The sequence below is a fragment of the Lycorma delicatula genome, chromosome 2 (assembly GCF_047948215.1).
Source record: "Lycorma delicatula isolate Av1 chromosome 2, ASM4794821v1, whole genome shotgun sequence".
NCBI lineage: Eukaryota > Metazoa > Arthropoda > Insecta > Hemiptera > Fulgoridae > Lycorma > Lycorma delicatula.
Genome location: NC_134456.1, coordinates 207,027,564 through 207,052,760, shown reverse-complemented (window position 1 = coordinate 207,052,760; position 25,197 = coordinate 207,027,564). Strand labels below are relative to the sequence as shown.

At 33.2% G+C, this 25,197-nt stretch overlaps 1 protein-coding gene and 1 long non-coding RNA gene across 2 annotated transcripts in view; one reads left to right on the top strand and one right to left on the bottom strand.

Moving 5' to 3' along the window:
* Window positions 1–25,197, top strand: part of LOC142320046 (kin of IRRE-like protein 3) — a 722,369-nt gene that overhangs the window by 197,265 nt on the left and 499,907 nt on the right. The gene's annotated exons all lie outside the window — the stretch shown is intronic.
* Window positions 13,368–18,106, bottom strand: LOC142320353 (uncharacterized). Its single transcript, XR_012755353.1, has 3 exons — window positions 18,037–18,106; window positions 16,366–16,553; window positions 13,368–13,397 (listed from the first exon to the last, which is right to left on the bottom strand). It is a non-coding gene; the product is annotated as an uncharacterized LOC142320353 (long non-coding RNA).

Sequence of the window (25,197 nt, the reverse complement as noted above, 5' to 3'; positions counted from 1 at the left end):
AATTTCATTTTGGGATGGAGAATAAAGTTGATTTTTTACGTTTTTCGTCATTTATAGTTTTTCTCGTACACTCAGATTGGATTAACTACTCATGTATAGAACCTCAATTATCAGTTGAAAATTACTAGTCTTAAATTTGGGTTTGAAGTTGATCGGTAGTCACATCAAATTTGCATGAAGTCGCATAGGTAAATTCATCAACTCTTGATCGGTTTATTTTTTCTATTTAAATACTAATAGTTATAGGTTCTAATTAAATCAATTGACTACAACCGTACAGATGTTCTAAAATAAAAACTTTATCATTATCGTTTGATTAATGTAAGGTATTTCATATTACATTGTGTGATAGCGTACCGATATGGCAACATAAAAGATTGATTACGGTATTTCTAACAAGAAAATTGTGTCACACATGAAATTACCATTTGTAGAGTTCATTTTAGGACAGATATATCAAAATGGTTTAAATCATCAACTTATGAAAGCTTAAGAATCTTTTATTTAATTATTTAAAATTTGATACTTTTTTAAGAATTTAATTTCACCTAATTATTTTGTGCCACAATATATTCTTTACAGAATATAACAGTACAATATAGTAAAATTCTTGTACATAAAATGATTATTTTACCTATTATATTTGCCTATTATATATGTATGTATGTATGTATGATGAATTTCCAGATTTAACGACCTTGTTTTTAAATTTTTTTTATTTTTAATAATAGTAAATATTACACCGTATTATTTGATATGCACGCAAATACTAATTATTATTACATATACATTGTAATAATTAATCTAAGCTCTGCGTACATTCTAACTTTTTTTTTGTTATAGATGAATCTGAGAAATGCCATTTACGCACCTCCCATAAATGGGGGAGTGTTGGACTCTTACGGGTTCGGCTAGACGTTTTTAAAAGCCTATGTGTACCCGCACTCTACTGACTAAAACCCTATCACACCGTTTCTCCCCCTCCGGGGCCGGTCCTGCAGTTAAGCATTGCGCGGCCCCAGGACTCCAGGAGATGCCTTTAGGGTCCAGAGGTCTATAGTTCTCGTGCATCATCACCGTCGCCCATTCGCACAAAAGCAGACGCACGACGGCTCCACAGGGGGCTGTCATTCGCTCTTCACCCATAAGTCACTTTCTTCGCCTAAGTCTTAGGTCTTTTATACGCAACTCTGAACATTGAAACTTAAACAGTACGGTATAAATCGAACGATTACTGTACAGTGTAACATTAATTATACATGCTACCGAAATGAGTTACTGACAGAGACTAAAAAAATAGCTAATTACAAAAGACAAAGCCTTCAGCTGGAATACATTCCTAAGCGTAATGATCTCCTGGAATCTACTGATATCTAGACGCTCGTGGCAAATACCTATGATCTGTCACCTATTTACTATATGTATATATATATATAAAATTAAAAAGAGGGGAATGAAGACAAATAAAATGGATATATGTTAAGACTACACGAAGTAATATATTGTTAAGATATATATCTCCTAACCCACCAGGTTGGTCTAGTGGTGAACGCGTCTTCCCAAATCAGCTGGTTTGGATGTCGAGAGTTCCAGCGTTCAAGTCCTAGTAAAGTCAGTTATCTTTACACGAATTTGAATACTAAATCGTGGATTCTTTGGTGGTTGGGTTTCAATTAACCACACATCTCATGAATGGTGGAACTATGACTGTACAAGGCTACACTTCATTTACATTCATACATATCATCCTCATTCATCCTCTAACGTATTATCTGAAAGGTAATTACCGGAGGCTAAACCTCTAAAACGGAGATTGGTAAATTTAATGGAAGAAAATACGGGAGAGGAACAATTTGGATTTATGAAAGAGAAAGGAAACAGAGATGTCATTGAGCTACTAAGGATGGTTGAAGAGAGATGTTTAGAGATTGGAAGAGGAACGAGTCAGCTTTCACAGATTTAGGGAAAACATTTAATAGAATAAAATAGGAGAAAATGATGAATATTCTTAAAGATAAAAACTAGAATGAAAATATATAAGTTAATTAAAGAATTACAAATGAGACAAATAGCAGAAATTCAAGCAAGTGTGAATATGACTGCTGGGTGCATTTAGGTCGAAGTGTTAGGGAAGGATGCTTCCTCTCAACGTCATTGTTCAACATTTGCAATGAAGATATGATAAAAAGTATATTAGAAGAAAGGAATATATTACAGGAGAAAAATTAGAGAAAAATAGAGAATAATAAAAGAGAATATATTAGAAGAAAGGAATAATTATTATAAGAAGACGTAAAATAAGATGCATAAGGTTTTCTGATGGTATGGTAATTCTAGCTAATGGCGCATTCACGCTTCAAAGATTGGTAACAGCCCTAAAGGAAAGAATGAAAGTGTATAAATACTAAATATAAAAAAACTAAAGTAATGGAACAAAACAACAAAGAAAATTTAATAGTAGAAGGAAGAATAGAAAAAGCAAAAAATGACAGCTACTTGATGGCAAGACGAGAGTCGGATTCCCAGATGCTTGTAGCCGTTATTCACTATTTCAATTAAATTATTTCTATACCACTAGTTTTCACTCGTTTTCAGGGCTTCTTCTCGTCTAAATACCAACATTTTTGAATTCTCTAAATTAATTTCTAGTTTCCATCTGATACAATATTCCCAAAATTTGTTAGTCATAATTTGCAGCCTTTCTGAATCCGATGCAAGGAGGACAATAACATCCCCGTGAAAGAGAAATCAAACGTTTAGGTCGCGAATCGAAACACCGCTCTCTATTTGTTCTTGCAAATCGTTTAAAAAACTTAAGGTGAATAAAATCAGTGACAATATGCGCATCTGCCTTAAACCGGTACCCGTTGGAGAATAGATCTCTTACACCACCATTCATCAGACCATCAGACGTACATGTCGGCAAACAGAGTTTTAAGTGTAGTTCACAATTTACTTCATATTCCCATATTATTTGAAGTATACAAAAATTCTTCTTCTTGAAGTAAAAAAAAAAACCAGCAGCGAAAGCTATTGAAGAAAATTAATGAAAATTTGTAGTACACGTTTTCTTCTTACGATTTAAGTGCACATCAAGAAAGAATTTTTTTAAATTTCGATTTGATTTAAAAGAATTAAACTGGAGTAATAATGAAATTTACTATTTTTTTTTTAATTTCTCTTTAACCTATGTAGATATCATATTGATTTTGGGTGCGTGTAATCTTTATATGAATATTTAAAAAAAAAAACCTTTTTAGATTTTTCAAGATTCGACCTTTAAATGGATGAAGAAAGTTAAAAGTTTTTAAAACTGATTGCAAATTTTCTCCATTTTCGACTATACTTAACGTTATATTCACCAGATTTAATAATGCAAATACTCTTCACATAAATATCTAAAAACCATTTTCGTTTTTTTTTTTAATTTCAATTTGTTTAGTGTACGACGGTGTTTGGCGCGGCAGCTCAACTAACAATCACTGTCACTGTTATCTGCTACTCACTGTTATGGATCAAGTTGCCCCAGTTACTTTACTTAAATACACAAAATAAAAAAAATTCACCGTGACGAAAACGCACGTAACCAAATATAATAGCCGAAGCCGAGGTGGGATATTAGTTTTTTACACAATGTATATAAAAATTAAATTTTATTTTATTTTGTAAATAAAGTAACATCACATGCAAACAAGGTAATTTAATCTGACTAAACTATTAATTTTGATTGCAAGAACAGAAAATATGTTTACCAGAATTGCTATTAAAAATACTAACTCTTGCTACATTCTCCTTTTAGATGAAGTTAAAATTAAACCTATGTTATACTAAAATTTAAGTTATTTGTATAGTCCATAGGTTATTTATTTTTACTGTAAATAACATTTAATAATAACAGTAAGGGCTAAATTCCTTATATGGTTGAATTATAGCGTTATGTTTATATTATATTATTACATTCCACTCATTCTTTAGAAGTTTAACACATTTTGTATAATTATTTATATCCAAAACAAATAATGTTACCTGTTATAACACAAGTTATTTATCACTATGTAGTCATATAATTAAAATAATAAACTTCTGTTTATATAAACTTGAAATAAAACTTTCATATCTTTGTTAAACAAATATTGTTTAATTTATAACAAGTTACGATGTTTGTTTTCCTTTAATTCTACAGTTATTCTTTATGTAGGACACCTGTTTATCTACCACAATCTCAAAATTGCGATCAAATACGTTCATATTGACAACATTTTCAATAACTAAATTTTACAGTTTATTTACCAATTTTAAATGTTTTTATATTTACAGATGATTTGCCATTTAAATTTGAAATATGGGATTGTTTAAATTAAATAAATAAACAAACCTTTATTCTGATCGGGACATAAGAATACATAATTATATATATATATATATTGTTACCACATATATGCTGAACTTAATATCGGTAGATGGCAACGGTAGTAGCTCAGATGTCAGCAGGAGCACAGTACACGTACGCGCTGGTACAAGCGTCACTTCCGCCGCGCAGTTCTCCCACCGTGGCGGCGCTCAAATAAAACTCTCGGTTTCAATCCACTTTCATGCTCCAACAAAAGAACGTGCTCGAGAATGAATTTTTAATTGATCGTCGAACACCACATGGAGAAGACCAAGAAGAAGAAGATGAAAGAAGACAGAAGAAGTTTCCTGGCCTCCTCAACGTGGGACCTCCCGGCCGATGCCATCATCCCCGCCGTAGCAGCAGGCCTAGCCGGTCCGCCGAGGGAGGCGCTGGACGCGGACGCTACCTCCCGCTCCAGCTTCCCGGGATTCAATATTCCTGGCCGGCGGACTCAGCAGCAGGAGCCAGTCCAGCGTGGGATCGCTCAGGTAGAACCGCCTCGGCCGCGCCGGCGAAAGACTACCGACGCCGATCCGACACTGCAAGGCTCTGGGGGCCACCATTGCCACGCTGTTGTGAGGACTCTAATTGCCGCTGAGGGGAAGCCCGATCTGATTTCAATGAACGAGCGGCAACTCCCCAACTACAGCCAAGTCGACTTCGTCAGAGAGCAACTTCCGAACTCAACAGCTCTTCTCATAGCTAACAACAAAAACCAACCTTTTAAAAACTACGACAAGGTTATTAATTACAACCAGCCGTCGAAGCCCATCGATGACGACAACAGCCCTTCTGAGAGCTATTGTATAAAATGTCACGTGCCGTCGAAGCCATTCGGCGGCAATATATATAAATATACATACATGTATTTGTATATTAAATAAAGTTTGGGAAGCGGCTTAATTTTTTGAACCGATGTCGTAAAATTTTGAATCCCTTTTAAATAATTATTCTCGGCAGAAAGGGTTACAAAGAATGGCTCAAGATTTTGAAGCAGGTCATTAATAAAAAAAATAGTAAGGGACCAAGAACACTTTTATGAGGTACTGCTACGCGTTTTAAATTTTAAATTACCTTTAGTTATCTAGTCAAAAAACAGTTATACGTACTGATTCAATAAATATAATGTATTGGAGGTTTAAAACTTTCTGAAATAAAATAAATAAGAAGAAGAATACGTAATAAACTGTAATCAAAGATATCTTACAAAAAATTATAATTTTAAAAATCATGAAATCCAGAAAAAATAAATAAATTCTACGGTTAAAAAGATGGCTTCGTTTAACTTTTATGATAATAAAAAATTTTATTTATTTTATAAGTTTAGTATAATTTATTTAATACGATTTATGATTAGCTTATTCACTAAATAATAATAAAATTTATACGTATAATTGCAATTGAATAATTTAATAATAATAATAAAGCTAATATATGACTATTGTATAATAATAATAATAATAATAATAATAACTGTTTATTTTATAATGTGTGTTAGTGTTTTTGTCATCATTTTAAATTATACTACAACAGCTAAAATTTACATAATTATTTGTAAACTGACTTTTAAATGATGTATAAAGAGAACGGGTTTGTAACAATGTTTTGTTTATTACATTTTCCTCATTCCTTGAATGAGGGAAAATGTGTGTATTGTATTTCATTAACTATAGGGTTTATTGCAAATAGTAAATAATTTTTACATACAATTTTAAATTTTAACATAATGCAAAACTACTACAACATTTTTAAAACTAATTTAAATATATACAGTATTTTTGTTAACATTTTATGCCGGTTAAAAATAATATATTTTTATTATTATTCTTATTTTATTGACGAGTATGCCATGCTTATCGTATCACTTGTTACAACAGATGAAAAGTACGTTATTACAAAAGACAACAAAAACCTATTGCTATCGATGTTAGTAGATCTACAAAAGAATAAATTAAATATTTATTAGAAAATAAGAAAACGAGAAAACAATAACATTTCTGATAAAAAAGTTGTTGATCGAAAATTTTGGTATAGTTTCACAAATTAAAAAAAAAAATACAGTTGAACGCTAGTTAACCGGGCTGAACTTTCCAAGGCTGAATGTAGATAATCAGAAGCCCGGATAGGTGGAAAAATTAAAAAAGATTTATCATATGAACTGGAGATATGACACCCCTAGTGATGACATTTTCCTGATAATAACTGACCCTACAGGTGTACTTAAGAGCTTAAGCTGTAGACGATCTGAACCCATCATTCAAATTATCTACGACACCTCAAGAGTAAACAAAACAGTCGTATTCGTATGGAACTCGGACGGGCTATTGCGGCATCCTCGGAAATGAACGCGCTGATGAGGCTGCGATAAAAATCGGTGTCCGATTAGAATTAACATACAAAAGCGACTTCACGAAGACAGTCCGTGTCAAACTACTTATTCAGTGGAATAAGTTCTGTCTGCTGAGTCCTCCCGTAGCCTTATATGATATCCGGAAGAACGTCTTCGAGAAACAAAAACAACAGATGTTTTATCCCAAACAACAGAAGTAGCCTAACTCGGCTGAGGATCGGATACACAAAGCTAAGCCACGGCCATCTATTTAGCTCTCCTCATCAGAATTGTGTGGCGTACAATGTAAAATGATCCGTAAACCACTTATTCATAGATTGCCCGATATTTGGATATATATTTGACGACAATTAAACCTGGGTTTAGTTGTGAAGATTTATTCAACCGGAAGACGTACATCAAAATACTGTTGCGGTTTCTCTCTGACAGTGAGATGAAGAGCTTAATTTACCGGTTTTGTTGACGTAATAACCCTGACGGAGTACTGAGTGCGGAGTGAAAACAGAGTAGTAGTGGTGATGTTCCAATATTTGTTATTCAGTTCCAGTATTTATCCAATTTTTGTTGTTTATTTTCTAATTTTTATGCTCAGGTAGTTTTATATAAGTAGCTAATAACTGTTATCGTTGACGCTACTAACAAAGATGGAAACAAATATATGTATTTCAGTAGAATTAAAAAGGTACTCAGAATAAACGTGCAATGTAATAAAAAACAGATGGAGTAATAAAGTTAGAAAAAAGCTGACAACACAGTCAACCCTACAATCAAGTAAAGTCCTACAACTGTGGATTGTTTCTGATGCACGGCTTACACACACAACTTAATTTAAAATATTTATTATTTTATTTAAAAATAATATTTTTTCGTTAATTTTGATGGAAACACCTTCAATGATTCTAATTAAGGCGCACGCGCATACCGTATTTAATTCGCGCGGGTATGAATAAAATAAAATAAAAAAATTAATCTTTAAAACGTAAAAAATAACTTGGTTATCAACCCTGTGGAATTTCAAATTTCCCGGCCCAAAAGGATGAAGGAAAAGAAAATTTCCTACAGGGGAAAAAGATAAATTCCAAGAGGGGGGAATGCGAGACTTGCGCTCCTTGAGATGACGGGGGTACTATTGACGCAGTATACCCACTTAGCCACAATTTTTTTGGGGTGGGTGTGTGACTTTGTAAAAACATTTTTTGCAAATATTGTTATTTTTTAATTTTTAAGAAAGCTGCCTAAGAAAAATATAACCTTAATTAGGAGACATCTTTAGATATTGAGGGTGACCTTGCTCTACAGCCTCATCCCCTTGACTTTTTAAGTTGAAAATTTAATGGCATCAATGCCCCATTTATAGAAGTAATCTGACCGAGTTAGGTCAAAATCAGATAAATAGTTCTGGAGATACAATATAGAGTGGTTTAGAGGCCAATACTCAACAAATACACGTACATACGAACACTAACATCATATGCCCAACATATGGTGAAAACTGCATATGCCCAAATTGGACCGATTTCATTACTTCCCCTTCTACTAATAGATCTGCTACAGCGCTATCTAGACGGAAAAGTAAAAATCCATTGAGTGGAAATAAGCTAATAAATGAATCAGAATTTACAAAAATTATGTGAAAGAAATTAATTAATATTTACTACTCTACCGTTTTATAAGATGCCATTTAAAAAACTTATTAAACAATACTTATAAGAAAAGCACTTACTGAAGATTTTCTTAAAATATTAAAAAAACATTCGAAAAAAATTACAATTCGGTTTATTTTGACTTACTCTATATGCATAGCAGAATAAAAAAAAATCGTTACATAAAACTGTTACGTAAGGTGTTTCCATCAATATTCTCAGAAATTGTATAATTAGTTTAACACAGGGCTAAATTTACATTTGTTTTGTGCTACAAAAATCAATAAAAATACATTCCCTGTGAGAGTAAAGCTTTATTTGAATAGTATTTAAGATTTTTGAAACAGTTTATTATTACTTTTTATTTTAAATAGTCTATTGCAGATGTAAGCAGTCCGGATAATTGGATGTACAGAAATCGTCGTCCAACTTTTCATTATTTATTTTATTTTTATACATTCGGTTGTATTCTCAATTTAAATACACCTTCCTCCAGTTACAAGATAGAATAAAAAGGTTTGACTGTAAAATTCGGTGCTGCTATTTTTGGTGTAACAAAATATTTTAGGGTTTTTTTAAAAACTTAACCCCAGAAAAAGATACGTCGTGTGAACCAATGAAGACAGAAGATAAGGACGGGTGAGCGAAGGGGTGAAGAAGAGCCTCCTGAAGATCCGTCGCGTGTCCACGCTTGCGTGGATGTGCGTCGGTGATGATGCACGGGGACTCTGGATCCCTGAGCTCGAGGCACCTCCCGGGCCTGAGTAATGCTTAAATGCGTTTTCCAGCCTCGGGAGGGGAGCCTGGTAAGATAGGAGGTTTAGTCGGTAAGGTGCAGGCATACATACACACTCTTGGTAACATCTTGCGGAACCTGTTACGAGCCCGACACTCTGCTCGTAAATGGGTTCCTCCGACCGGAAAAAAAATCGGCAAAATAATTTTAAAAAGGTTAATACAATAATTTCGGATGAAGAGGTTGGCAACACTACCTACTGTTGATTGTTTTATAATTAACGTATATAATTTTCTATTTTGTGAACAGTTAGTTATTTTTTGTTATCTCTGTTTTTTGTTATTAAGAAGAAATAGTTTTGATCACGTAAGAAAGGATTTTTATTGTGCAAAATTGTTTAACAACTAAACCTTTTGTTTTGTGCCGAGAAACTCTTCCAACTATTGCAGTTCCCATGTAACAATGTACCAAATAAATTGTTAATTTATGGTTTAATAAAGAAATATAGGACTGGTTCTGTTTCCAGTCGGACAAACAGCCGGAAACGCTCATTACTAAATGACAAAGTACTGGAAGATGTTTTTTAAACTCACCTTATAAATCATTACGAAAACTTGTACTACAAAAAGAAATTTCTCTTTATATTACCTTAAAAGCAACCCGACTACTTAACATAAAGTCTTACCGAATTCATGTATCACATGAATTACACCCTTTTGATTATGCTGCTACGCTCCATTAATGTCAATGTTTTAATCTGTTTGTTCGGGAAAGCATTAAAGTGTTGGATAATGTATTTGTTACAGATGAGGCTTGGTTTCCTTTCAGTGGTATCTAATTCTAGATACCGCTGTGTGATACTCGTCATCGGAAATCAGCTGATTTCGAAGTTAGTTCTAATGATGGTGGACACCGGTGTTCTTTAGTGCTTGGGTTTTCAATTAACCATACGTCTCAGGAGTGGTCGACTTGAAACTGTACAAGAATACACTTCATTTACACTCATACATATCACCCTCTGAAGTAGTACATTACGGTGGTTCCGTAGGTTTGGAATCCTTGCGTTACCGGGAGTTTAACAGGCTATATACGAATTTATATATATATATATATATATATATATATAAAATTTAAAAAAATTATGCTATATATAAAATTGTTACTCGCATCTTCTTTAACTACCCTATATTATTAATTAACCTATATTAAAAAGCAATATTTATCAGGAATGTTTTTTTCTAGTAATCGTGTTTTTTTTAAATTTTTACTTTATTTTTTATATTTTTCTTTGTATTTTAAAAATTATCAAGCCTCCATGACTCACCTGCATAAATTTTGCTTCATCAATTTACGAGCTTGTATTAGTAACTGTTAATACCCAAATATAGAATTTGTTTTTCAATCTTGATAATTCCTGTAATCAAATACTCGTTAATCATTTAACTTTTACAGATTAAAGTAATAATTTTCATATAAAATAAATTTTTTATTCTGCAAAATGAAATCAATTAAAAAATATTATTCATTAATTAATTATTAAAGATGTGTTTTCTTTTTTTTCCGTGAGTTGAGGGAAAAGCTCTACCAGCCGCCGCCAGGCTCGCTCTGACGGCAAGTGCGGAGCCCTCACCCGCTAAAAAACCTCCTCATCTAGTCACGCAGGGGCCGAACCTAGACCACATGGTATCCACACAGCCCCAGCGTGATCTACGGGGAATTCATGTTACCGAATTAGAATAACCAGGGCGTCATCCCCAGGGAATCATTGGTGGACGACGACTACGAGGAGCCCCCACCGCACATCCGCTAAGGCTGGTCGTCCACAGCCATCTCGCATCGGTCGCTCCGCCTCAGGTCAACTACAGACTTTCATCATTACGTTGGCAGATAGCCGAAAGGGAACCTCCCCCTAGCCATCCATCGCCCTTCTGCTCATATCCACATTGAGTTGCAAAGAACGCCTCATAGGCGGATTTTCCTAGAAAATGTCACTGTAGTCATCGACATGTGGCGTCTCATTTCCCGCAACGTCCCCTGCACTCGTTCCTGTACTACCTGTTGGTGACGCTACCATTTTCTGCACTACCCGTTGGTGGCACTCGCTCCTCTTCTTGTCAACCAGTTATCTCTCACGTTGGGGATACTCATTCCTCCTATGGCCTTCATCATTACACCTAAAGCAAAGCTTGGAACGATCCGGGCCTCCGCACCTCGCTGCAACATGTCCACTCTCTCAGCATCGAAATTAAAGATGTTAAAAAATTTTCAAAGTTAGTTTATATCGATAATTTTATAAACGTAAAAACCTTCAGCAAACGTAATCTGACATCAAATTATAAAACACCAAAAAAAAATTTGAATATTGTGCAGATAGTACAATAAAATGATGAATAAAATTAAATATGAAATTAAAATGTATTCAAAATAAATTTCATGTAAAAACATGATTTAATTTTAAAAACGTCGCATTTTTTAAAAAGAGGAAGCAGGATGAAGTATCCATAATTATGATTTCATAAAATTATAATTAAATTAATAATTAATTATATTAGTATTTAAATATCGTACAATATTTAATTTAATTAAATAACTTATGAATAATTAATAGAATGGTTATGGATGTATAATTAATTTAAATAATAATTAACAATTAATACCATTAACGTGCACTTTGATAATGAAGCTAATCTTACAAATACGTGAATTACTGTCGTACTGTCAAAACTGTTATCTTCCTCTGGCAAATAAATAAAAGACTTCAATTTTATTACAACTAAAGTATTTTAATAATAATTCATTTTTATATTTTAATGTAAATAAAATAAATTGTTTAAAAAATAAGAAACCACTGAGTAAGGCATATAAGATAACTAAGGTGGAATATTTTTACTTCTTTAATCAATAAAACAGACTTATTTTTAATGTGGACAGGAAAACATCATAATATTTTATATCTCTCATATGATATTTTATGTTGTATTAAAAAGTTTATACTAAAATATCGTCATATACACGCGTATATATATTTCGTAATAGATTTGATGGGTCGAAAATAAACAACAATGAAATTGGATGTTATTAGCCCACGCTCTAATTAAAATTAGATCTAAAAACACGGTTTAAAAAGGTTTTAACTGCCTTTTTTCCGGGAAAATTAACTGAGAAAAAATAATAATTCGTGATAACTAATATAACATAATCCGATACCAAATATAAAAAAGACATAAAAAATGTGTTTATTTTTCAATTAGTTGCTGTAAAAATATTTTTTAATTAATTAGGGCAATTAATTTTTTTTTGTAATTAAAATAAATTATAAAAAAAATGAAAATCAGTCATAAAAAAACGAACAGAAAAATCTAATAATAATTAGATTATTCTTGCTAAACCTTATATACCACCTGAACAACCATTTGCATATTTGATGAAATAGGTTCTTAACAATTAACTTTCATCAACACCACACGAAGCTGTACGTCTTTGCTCCACTAGCGCTCCTAGTGATGAGAGGGGCTACTAATGATGCAGTACACCCACTTAGCCGCTAGTTTATTTAGATCACTTTTTGAGGTAGGGGTGCGATTTTTCAGATTTTTTTGAAAATATTATTTTTAATATTAACAAATGTGCCCAAGAAAAATAAGTACTTAATTACGCGAAATCTTGAGATACTGATGGTAACCTTGCTCTACAGCCTCACCCTCTTAACCTTTTAAATTGAAAATTTAATGGCATCCCGTAGCGCTCCGTATAGCCCCGTATACAGAAGTAATATGACCAAGTTTGGTTAAAATCGATTCAGTACCTCTGGAAATATAAAGTGATTTAGAGTGCAATACCGAACACACAGACGTACATACGAACATCCGGAAAATTTTCATCCAGTTTTTTTTTTTGTTTTTTGTCTTCCTTAGGTGTCAAAACGTCAAGATCCGGTGAAAACCGAATATGCCCAAATTGGATCGATTACAATAATTTCCCTTCTGAAGCTATAGCTCTTTCCTTTCTTTTTATGTTTAGCCTACCTTTCAGAAAATACTTTAGAGGATGAATGAGGATGATGTGTATCAGTATGAATGAAGTGTAGACTTGTACATTGTCAGTTCGACCATTCCTGAGATGTGTGGTTAACTGAAACCCATCATGTAAAAATAACTGGCTTTAACAGGACTTGAACGCTGGAACTCTCCAGTTTCAAATCAGCTGATTTCGGAAGATGCGTTCACTACTAGACCAAACCGGTGTGTTGAAGCTATAGCTCTGCTATACCGTTATCTAAAGGGGAAAGTAAAAGGTTATTACATTAATTTTTAATTTACAATTTATTATATATGATGTAAAAAAAATATTTCTATTTTAAAAATAAAATTTCAATTTTGATGGAATACAGTAACTTATATTCCATAACAATTTAATTAAATTACAATTATTTTAAGATTGTAAAGTATATTTTTTATGAGTTAAAAAAATTATTTAACACTATTTTCGCATGTTTCTTATAAACATACAAAATAATATACGAGGGAAATTCAATAATTAAAGAGACAAATTGATGTAGAAAAACTAAGTATTTTTACAAAATGAGACTTTTACTACTTCTCAACAAAATCCCCAACAATATTAATACACTTCTTCCAAAGATGAATTGATTTTTTTATACCTAATGCATCTTTGTCTTCTAGTTGAGCCACTTTCCTACAAATTCTTTGACCTCCTTGTTGTTGCTGAACTTTTTCAACGTAATGCCTCATTGAGTGGACCAAACAAATGAAATCCAAGGGAGCCAAATCTGGATTTTAGGAAGGATGTGGTAGTATCTCCCAACCCGTTTTTTAATGGTTTCTTGGGTAAGCATTGTCGTGTAGCAATATCTTTTCTTTGAGATCCGCAACGTTTTTCTCTCACTGCTGGTTTTAATTTTTTCATCAGCATGTCTGAGTAGTAGGCACTGTTTATTGTACGCTGATTTTCATAAAAAATCACAAAAGACACACATCACAAAAGGTCAACATGACCTTTCACGCTGATGCTTGCGTTCTGAATTTCTTTTAGACAGGTAAGCTGGTGTGCTTCCATTCCATGCTTTTTATTTTGGACTCTGGTTCAAAATGGTGCACCCAAGTTTCATCACATGTTAAAATCTTGTTTAGAAAAGGGTCACCTTCCCTTTCATAGCGTTCTTTCAAGTCTGTACACACTTTTGAGTATTGTTTTCTTGTGTTGTTGCGTTAACTCTTCCGGGATCCACCTTGAACTTGTTACTGATAACGTTATGAACTGTGCCAACACTTACTGCAACTGTTTTTGCTATATGTTCAACTGTAATACGTCCGTCGTCACGAATAGTGTCGTCAATGCGGGCTTCAAGCGAAACAGTTGACACTTCAACTGGTCGGCCAGGACGTTGCTCGTTAGTCACTGAGGTTCAACAGTTTTTGAACTGTTCTACCAACTTATAAAAATCTCCGCTGTTCATACAATTTTCACCGTACTGTAAAATAATTCCAGAAAAGATTTTAACCGGTTTTTACCTTCAGAAAGCAAAAAACGGATCACTGAACGTTGTTCGACTAATGTAGAAACTTTAACTTTTATCCGTCAGCTAATCCCAGTGATGGCAACCTAATTTCATGAAAATACAAAATTCCTCCTACAAACTGTTTCATTTCTATATCAATTTTTCTTTTAATTATTGAATGTCCCCCGTATATATATAATAATATAATTTTATATATAATTTTTTATTGCTTTAAGATCAGCTAGTGACTGCTTTTCATCGTAATATATCAGCATCATCAATATAATCATCAAAGGTTTTTCTAGACGTAATTTTAATTTTTTAATTTAAAATATTAATATTTTTAAATTGAAGACTCCCATTAGATTAAAAACCGAAAGATTATATTAACCGTTCTTAATGTTTGTAAGTTTCTAATCATTTGATTTTTTGTTAAGAAACAGACTCAGGCGATGATGCTAATAACACTAATCATGAAACGTTACTTCATTGAATTTGAAATAACCCGCGTTAGTTAAAATCTGATCATTTAAAATTTTTTCCATTCATTTAGTATGTATTAAGTTGGATCAGCCTCAATTTTTCGCTATACAAAATTGGTATTGACCGAAAGTAGGCGCTTCGGCAACGGGCCACGGTTAGTTTAAGAGGTGTCAAATTTGATTTGATAAGCCGTCGGCGGAGTTGCGGCCGCTCCCAACGGACATGGTATTCCTTGTCCCGGGGGGTGCGGTCGCGCTTCGACGGAGGCGTTTTTATGAGCACACGACACTGTCGGCGGGACGTGGCTGTGTGCCGCTTAGGTGGCATGCAGTGGCGTTTCGACGACGGTTAATGGAAGAAGGTGAATGTCACGCGGGACTCCGCGATAGAGTTGAGTGGGAGTAGGCGTTAATTCTCCTGTCCCCGGTAGACCGGAACGGAGTCCGTTAGCTTTGCACTCATGCTGAGTTTAATGTTAGCGGGATTCCTTAAGGGAACTGGGACCAAATTTCCCACTTTTAGTGGGAAAGTTGTTGTAGTGGTTTAGTTATTGCCTCGAATCCGAGAAATTCAATGAAATTGGCTCATTAAATGGTTAGAACCATTGAAGACGCGGGGTCTTCAATCCGCGGTTAGGCTTTTAGCTTAGTTCCTGAGGGCGACGTGGTAGCTGCAGGTGTCCGTTGTCTTCTTCTGAAGGCATAAACCTAAAAACTATCTCGGGGTGAATTTACCGATGCAGATGTCCCACGGGGCATCTGAATCAGTGTCATCTCTGCGGGGCCTGAACTGAACGCTGTGGTATATGAGCCGTTTGAGAGCGAGAAGATGTCCTCCGTTAAAGCCACTACTGGCTAGGAACGTAGGGGATGGTGTAGCGATCGGACACGCTACGAGGCGGGATCTTCTCCCCTTGGGGGGGAATCGAGATGTACAAAATTGGTTCCCGTTAAAGCCCAACTGGGCATGGAACGGGGGTGGGTGGCGACATGAACGTTACTAAGTGGGTGTCTTCCCCTACGGGGTTGGGATGTATAAAATTGGTAATGGATACATTTTAAAGCCTGGTTTTAGCAGATATTTGAATCTTGAATACATAATTAATTTCTTGCTAATTTCATCGTATATTTACGTATAATTTTTTTAAATGAAATAAAATATTATGATTAATTAGAATTTAAAGTTTTTTCGCTGCATATACTCAATTCTATAGTCTGCTTATAGCAATTTTATTTTAAATACCTCAAATTTTAAAATAGAAAAAAATTCCTTAGATGATGAAAGCTGCCAAAAACAACCTCCAATGTAATGTAAAAAAAGTGATTCACAATAAAGTTGATAAACATTTTAGTTAGGTCGGTAAGTTCTTGACTCATGAGTGCATGACAAAAATTCTTAAATATATATTTTTGCATTTTCTTAACACAAGCCTGGAAAAAAAATAAATAAAATTGTATATAAACAAATCATTTTTTCTTCAAAGAAACACTTCATTATTTTTAAATACGTAAAATATTTTAAAACGTTAGCATTTCACTGGAATATTGATGGGAATAAAATTCCCATCAATATTCCCTGGTAAAAATAAAGTAAAAATATTCCCTGGAGATGGGAATTTTATTCCCATCAAAATGTTTTTATAAAAATAATAAATTAATGCTATACTGAATGTTAATTAAACCATTATTATACATTAAAATGCTTTTTTTCTTTTATTTTAATTTAATGAGATATGCGGACATCGATTGCTGTGATCATTTAGCCCGTATGAAAATTTGTAGCATATGAAAAAGACCATGCCGAACCGGGATTTGAACCCAGAACCTGTTTATATTATTTTATTTAATTTAACCTATATAATTTTATTCGAAATCCGACAAAGTTTTAACATAACTGCTTTATTAATTACATTGAATAACATTAATTTTACACGTAATATACCAGGGTAAGTCAATTATTATCCGCAATGTAGTTATAAATTATATTGCAATACAAATAGGAAACTTACATGTACATTATTTTTCAACATAGTCCCCTTGCATTTCAACGCACTTGGTCCATCGTTGCACAAACTTTCTGATACCCTCATAAAAGAAGGTTTTCGGTTGAGCTGCGAGCCAGGCATGCATCGCTTCTTTCACTGTTTCGTCCGAGGTAAATCCACGGCCCCTTAATGCCTCTTTGAATGGACCAAACAAGTGGTAGTCAGAACGGGCAAGATCAGGACTATACGGAGGATGTGCCAGTACTTCAAAGTTAGTTTCTGGAGCGTTTCAGCAATGTGGGCAGCAGTATGTGGACGGGCATTGTCGTGCAACAACACAACACCTTTCGACAGCAGTCCTCGGCGTTTGGTTCGAATTCCAGGTTTCAGCTTGGCAGTAAGCATCTCACTGTAACGCGCACTGTTTATTGTCGTGCCCCTTTCCTCATAATGTTCCAAAACTGGGCCTTGTGAGTACCAAAACTCCGTAAGCATCAGTTTTCCTGCGGACGGTTGGGTATTGAACTTTTTTTTACAGGGCGAATTTAGACGTTTCTATTCCACACTCTGCCGTTTACTCTCCGGCTCGTAATGATGGATCCATGTTTCGTCACCAGTGATGATTCTGTCTAAGAAGATGTCTCGCTGAACGTTACTCTTCTTTGGTCAAACAGAAAGCGGAGCAGCCACGGTTAACGGCAGGGCAGCGGTAATGGAACTAACCTAGCAGCATCAAACCTGAATAGACATAACAACAATTAAACCACGCAAGCGGTCATCTACGCAACACTATATTACTACCAACATAAAAAAAATATAACTAAATCGTAGATAATAATTGACTTACCCTCAAAAATAGAAAGTACAAATTTATTTTTTTCTCAATCATAAATAATTAATAAAAAGTAGTAAATTTTTAAATGTATTACCTCATTCACTTCGATCGATGCGTGAGTAAAGATATCAGACGCAGGTTCTCCATTTAGAATGATTAAAGATCGTTTGATTTTTTTAATAATTTTAAATATTACTAAAGTATCACCAGATAGGATGATGTTTGAGTTCCATCAGGCGTACTATACAGAGAATGAAGCTAATAATGACGCAGATGATAAGGAGTTGAAGAAAGGATAAAGCGAGTAGCGTGAAGTTTCGTTATACAGTAACGCGTGTTGGTGGAAAGTTCATCATAAAGGAGTTTTATATATTTTTCTCACCTTTATAATTCAATTAAGTAAGAAACGTTGACGTTCTGTTAGAAGAAAGTAAGATGTTTATGATTAAAAATAAAACAAAGTAAAAATAAAAATTATTTTAAAAAAAAGCAAAAATCATTGTCTTTATAGTCGTACAACACAACGATAAAATTCGGATGGTCACCTAAGTTAAGCTTATTTCTATTTCTTATGTGAAAAGAATACGATTTAGATCTTCGTAAGAGATAAGGACGAAAAAGTAATTAGTAGGGAGTATTGTCTGATTTTTAAATAAGAAAGTTTAAAAGTGAAAAATTTTTTAATATCTTCAGGTCTTACCTTTCTCTCATTAAATTTTTTTAAAAATATTTTTACAACCTGTATTCTCATTCTTCTTAAGTAATATAACTGAATTACGTCTTGTAACTTTTATAAAAGCATCTTTGCTAATTACTACTATAAATTTTAAAGACACTTTTAAAGATTGTCATCTTAATTACGTAATTTTAATCATTTCTAACGATAAAATAAAAGACCTTAGAAACAAATATTTCTTCCTTTTTTACTTATTATCTACGCTCTTGTACTTTTTAATCGAAAAATTTCTAATAATATTGTTATTAAAGCAAGATATTCTATTTAATTAATTTATTAATTAGAATATAATATATGGATAAATTAAAGAACAACAGAGATGGGTTATTTTTGTTTTCAGGTTACTCCCTGTATCTATTATTAAATATCAATCCGGTATACAACACTGCCGATTTTCTTGCTTGAGAAGTTATCAAAACACCCACGGTATTTCACTAATTTATACGTAAATGAGAGAATATGAATATTAGCTTATTTACAGGCAACATCAAAGATCTGCTGTTGGATAATGAATCGAAGGGATTTCCCTCCTTGAATTAAGAAAATTTAACACTACAAAACGTTTCTGAAATGAAATCCAATTACTTTTAGCAAATTTAAATTTATCTGATAAAAATATTATTTAAGATGTAAATCGGAAACTAACCAAAGTTATACTTACTTTTCATATAAATCAAATTTTTTAAATAAAATTATTTTATATTCCATGAAATTGTGTTATTTAAGGAATTCAAAAACGGATTGTGTAATTCTCGTTTGTCTTAAAAAACGGATCATTTTTCTCCTTTTTCCTGCAACAACTTATTTAAGCAGTTTTATTAATATGTAAGTTGGTATTACAGATTTTTTTACTAAAACTTAAATATTGATTGAAAAAAATCTGATGTGAACACCACATGACTTACTTTTACGCTTATTAAATTATATATACACATATTTTTAAAATGAAAAGTACATAAAATTTTATTTCATTAATAACTTCTGATATTTTTTTTATTGGTTTTATTGAATAATTATTTATCGTAAAGATTTTTTTTACAAACAGAGGTTAATAACTATTATTATGGAATGGAATGCATAAGTGGCGGGAGTTTTACAAATTCTCCCTTCGAATCGCAGAGCCTGGACATTGTCCCTTGCTGCTGTATGATTCTATGATCGGGCGTGTTTCATGGGTTTATTTTTTAGTGTCGGTTATAAGTTTTAATTTTTGTTAAATTTATAGACGGATTTGTGATTTGCATTCCTATCCTTTTTGGACAAGCGTTCTCGTCCCATTATTGGGTCCGACCGCGGGAGACTAGGCTATTTAAGCCTGGTGTTCCCGACGTAATTCCCCTTCAGACTGTCCACTGAAGTCCTTTCGGTGCTAGCACTTCATAAACTAGCAGGAATACGCCACAACGGAGCCCTAGTTGTTTGGAGGGAGCGTTGCTCCCCCTTCTCCGAACGGAGTCGCAGTTGCTGATATAATAAATTATAAGTTTTAATGTTAAGGTGTGGGGGACTATTATTAATAAATTAATATATTTGAATTAAAAAAAAAAATTAAAAAAACCCTTTCTGCATGCCGGAAGGCGGAAGTAGATTTCACCGGTGCTAAGTAGGGATAAAAAATATTTCCACCTTAAAATCAAGAAAAACTCAATATGAATATGGTTGTATGTAAAAAAAGGTTTCGCATATTTAGCATACGACAAGCCCATCTTCTTACAATTCCAGCAAAATGTTGGTTATCCCTTGCCTAGGCAAGGGATAACCAACATTTTTTCATATCAAAACATTTTGGTCATATCAAAACTTTTTTAGACAAAGGTTTTAGGTAATGTTTAGAGAACTAACGACCACATCAAACCGACTCGATACTGTACATATTAAGGGAGGTATGATGTTTTTCGTCTTTGAAACCCCAATTTTTCACCCCGTGGGCCAATGTTTGGTGATATAAAAAAACTTTACTTACATAGTTTTAAACCCTTATCAAAAGAATAGTAGAAACTTTAAACGAATTAGGTATTTTACTTAATATGAAAGTTATAGCGATATTTTGTTTTTTTCGAAAAAGCCCTCCCCAATTTTCATTCCCATGGTCCCATATAAGCCGTTAAGAGACTCGACCGAGATTTTTGGACGCGTTAATTTTATGAAACAATTTGAAAGTTGTTGGTGCAAAATGACGGCAGTTAATGTGTCCACAAGAAAGTGAAATATATATATATATTTGTAAATGTATATATAAACTTTTCAACTGACAGTGGTTTTGGGGTGTGGGAGCTATGAAAAACAGATATGTTGAAATTTTCCGGAAATCGAATCATTGAACCCATTACAATACGTAGCTTTCTTATGAAATCTACCTAAAACATTAAATTGTCCAAAAATGTAATGAAATAAAGTATGTAATTTGGGGTGTTTTACCCATTTATAACCTCTTAAAATTGGATAATTCATTCGGTTTGAAAAATACATAATTTACGTAAAAATAAAGACAATAATTTATTTTTAATTATTAAAGATCTTTTACTGATGTTAAATAAAATTCCACTTAAAACCATGACATCGTTTATATTAAACATGGGGCCTTTAATTATTAAATACCAAGTTATTATTTATCAATGTCATTTAAATATAAAGTGATGCATTGATATTAAAGTGTAAGCTGGCTTATTTTGTTACTATTGTATAATTTTTGTTACTATTTGTATAATATAATATAATATTAAATTAAAAATTTCTGTTCATATTTTAATATATTATAAGCGTGTCATTACATGTGTATTATTAATATTTTTTTTACAAATTTTATTTTTATAAGATCGACGTTTTTAATATTATTGCGTTCTATTAAATGAAATGTTTTATCTCTTTAATTTTTAAACTGATAATTTAATTTTTAAATAGTAAATGTAATAATGCGTTTTATTACTTCAGACCGAAACACTCATTTTAATTTTATCTTGTAATATGTCGACATAGGAAGATAAACAACAAGAAATATATAAATATATATATATATATATATATATATATATATAAAACCTTTTACTTTAGGGTTATTATCTTGTTTTCTGTTTAGCCTCCGGAACTACCGTAAGGTATTACTTCAGAGGATGAATGAGAACGATATGTATGTATGTGAATGAAGTGTAGCCTTGTACAGTCCCATATCGACCATTCCTGAGATGTGTGGTTAATTGAATCCCAAATAACAAAGAACACTGGTATCCACTATCTAGTATTCAAATCCGTAAAAACATGCCTTTACTAAGATTTGAACCTTAGAACTCTCGACTTCGAAATCAGCTGATTTGCTGAGACGAGTTAACCACTAGGCCAACGTGGGTTTACCAATTAAGCCTGCTGCTCTTCAAGATCTGCAAAATCGAATTGTTACAACTGTGAATTCAATAAGCAGGGACAAATTACCAATAAAAATAATTTGGGACAAATTAAAATAATTAACTGTTATTAATAAATCTCGATTTCTACATTTTGTACGAAGTAAAGGAAGTATTGTGATCGCGAAAAATTTCGGTTTTCTGATTTCAACGGAAATTTCCATTTTACCATCCCTGGATCCATTTTGATAATTTTCGGCGTGACATCTGTACGTACGTACGTGCGTATGTATCTCGCATAACTCAAAAACGATTAGGCGTAGAATGTTGAAATTTTGGATTTAGAATTGTTGTAAGATCTAAATATACACCTCCCCTTTTGATTTCAATCGACCAAAAGTGTCAAAAAAAGCCCAAAATCCAAAACATTTGAGGTTTGGAGTTTTTCTTAACTGCAGTAATAAGCCCTCATTAAGAGTTTTTCAACGATATATCATAAGTGGCACTTATGACACTTGACATAGAAGATATGTATACAAGTATTGATATAAATATAATTAATACCACTACAGCAGAAAGCAATGGAAAACTACAGATTTTTTTCGAAGAAAATTTAGCTCTGCATTTTCGTGTAACAAAGATGGACGCGCCTTCCTTGAAAAAATATTCCGTCGGTAAACTAGTCCTCCGTTTGGATCTCCGGGTTGGGACTATTAAGGAAGGGGACACCAGAAAATTAAAAATAACATTCTACGGTCGGAGTGTGGAATGTTAGAAGTCTAAAAAAGGTTGTTAGGTGAGAAAATTTAAAGAGGGAAATGTATAGGTTACATGTAGATGTATTAGAAATTAGAAAGGTTCGGTGGGAAGAGGAAAACGACTTTTGGTAAATGATTTTAGAATAATTAACTCGGCGTCAAATAAAGGGCAGGCAGGGGTATGGATACCGGTGTTCTTTGGTGGTTGGGTTACAATTAATCACACATCTCAGGAATAGTCGAACTGGGAATGTACAAGACTACAATTCATTTACACTCATACATATCATCCTCATTCATCCTCTGAAGTATTATCTAAAACGGTAGTTACCAGAGGCTAAACAGGAAAAAGAGAGGGGTAGGTTTCGTAATGAACAAGATGATAGGGAAGAGAGTAAAGTATTTCAAAAAGCTTAGCGGTAGAATCATTGTAATAAGGTTAAAATCAAAACCTAAGCCGACAACGATTGGTAACGTCTATGTGCCTACAAGCGCCCATGATGATGAAGAGGTAAAGTGTGTATACGAAGAAATTGACGTAGCAGTTAAACACATAAAAGTGGATGAAAATTTAACAATAGTTGAAGATTGGAATGCAAGCATCGGAAAAGGCAAGGAAGGAAATACGGGTGGGTGAATACGGGCTGGGCAAAAGGAATGAAAGAGGAGACCGACTTATTGAGTATTGCATGAAGTATAATTTAGTAATTGCCAACACCAGTTTAAAAATCATAATAGAAGAATATACACATGGAAAGAGCCAGGTGAAACTGCAAGATATCAGATAAATTACATCATGGCTAAACAAAGATTTAGAAATCAACTCGTCGACTGCAAAGCATATCCTGGAGCTTACATTGATAGCGACCATAATTTAGTGATAATGAAATGTAGATTAGAGTTTAAAAACCTGAAGAAAAGGTGTCAGATGAGTCGGTAGAATTATCATTCCTCAAATAGGTTTGAGGAAGAGGAGGTAAAGAAGAATTTTGAGAAGGATATCGCAAGTGGACTGAGTAAAAAAGATAAGGTAAATTCTCAAATCAGCAGAACAATCTTAGTGGGAACAAAGAGAACTGATAGAAAACCTTGGATATCAGAGGAAGTATTGCAGCTGTTGGATGAACCTAGAAAGGATAAGAATGGTAGTGATGAAGAAGGTAAAAGAAACTATCGACAATTAAGAAATACTATAAACAAGAAGTGTAAATTATCGAAAGAAAAGTGGATTAATTAAAAGAGTTCAGAAGTGAAAAGAGGAATGATCACTGGTAAAATAGACGGAGCATAGACGAAAGTTAAGGAGAATTTTGTGGTATATAATTTAAAATCTAATAAACTGTTCAACAAAGATGTTACCGATTTATAATCCGAAACAAAAGATCAACGGGTCGATGGAATATATTGAAGAGTTATACGGCGGAAATGAATTAAAAATTGGTGAAGAAGAGGAAGTCGAAGGGGATGAAAAGGGAGATGCAATACTGACATCTGAATTTAATAGAACATTAAACGATCTGATTGGCAGAAAGGCTCCTGGGATAGACGGGATACCTATAGAATTACTGCGCTGTGCAGGTAAGGAAGTGATGAATAGATAGATAACAGAAACTGGTGGGTAATATTTACGAAAAATGGGAAGTTCCGTCAGACTTCGAAAAAAGCGTTATTGTCATGATACCAAAGAAATCAGGAGCAGAAAATGTGAAGAATACAGAAAAATTACCTTAATTACAGTTAATGATGTTAAAGAACAAATTAGATCCGGAGTAACAGTGCAAGATGAAAAGATAAAGATCCTACGATTTACTGATGATATAGTAATTCTAGCCGAGAATAAAAAAAGATTTAGAAGAAACAATAAATGTGAAGAATACAGAACGATTAGCTTAACTACTCGTGCATCAAAAATCTTATTTAGAATTCTGTACAGAACAATTAAGAGGAGAGTGAAAGATGTGTTAGGAGAAGACTAATTTGGTTTTAGGAAACGTATAGGGACGTTTCAAAAAGAAATAATTGCCATCTCATCGATTACTCATAAAATAAAATTTACTCACAAATTTAAAAGCTGAATGTTTTTAAAGGAAGCAATTTTAGCGCTGTGTTAATAACAGAAGGAAGATTAAAGAAAAGTAACTCAACATATAATTGAAAGACTTAGAAAAGGCATTTGATAACGTAGAATGAAATAAAATGTTCAGCATTTTAAAAAGTTTAGGATTCTCGTATAGAGATAGACCAAACTGCAACAGTAATAATCGAAGTGCATAAGAAAGAAGCAGTAATAAAAAAGGGAGTTCGACAAGGATGTTCCCTATTCCCGTTACTTTTTAATCTTTACATAGAGGTGTTAGTTAATGATGTTAAAGAACATTTTCGATCCGGAGTAACAGTACAAGGTGAATAGATAAAGATGTTAG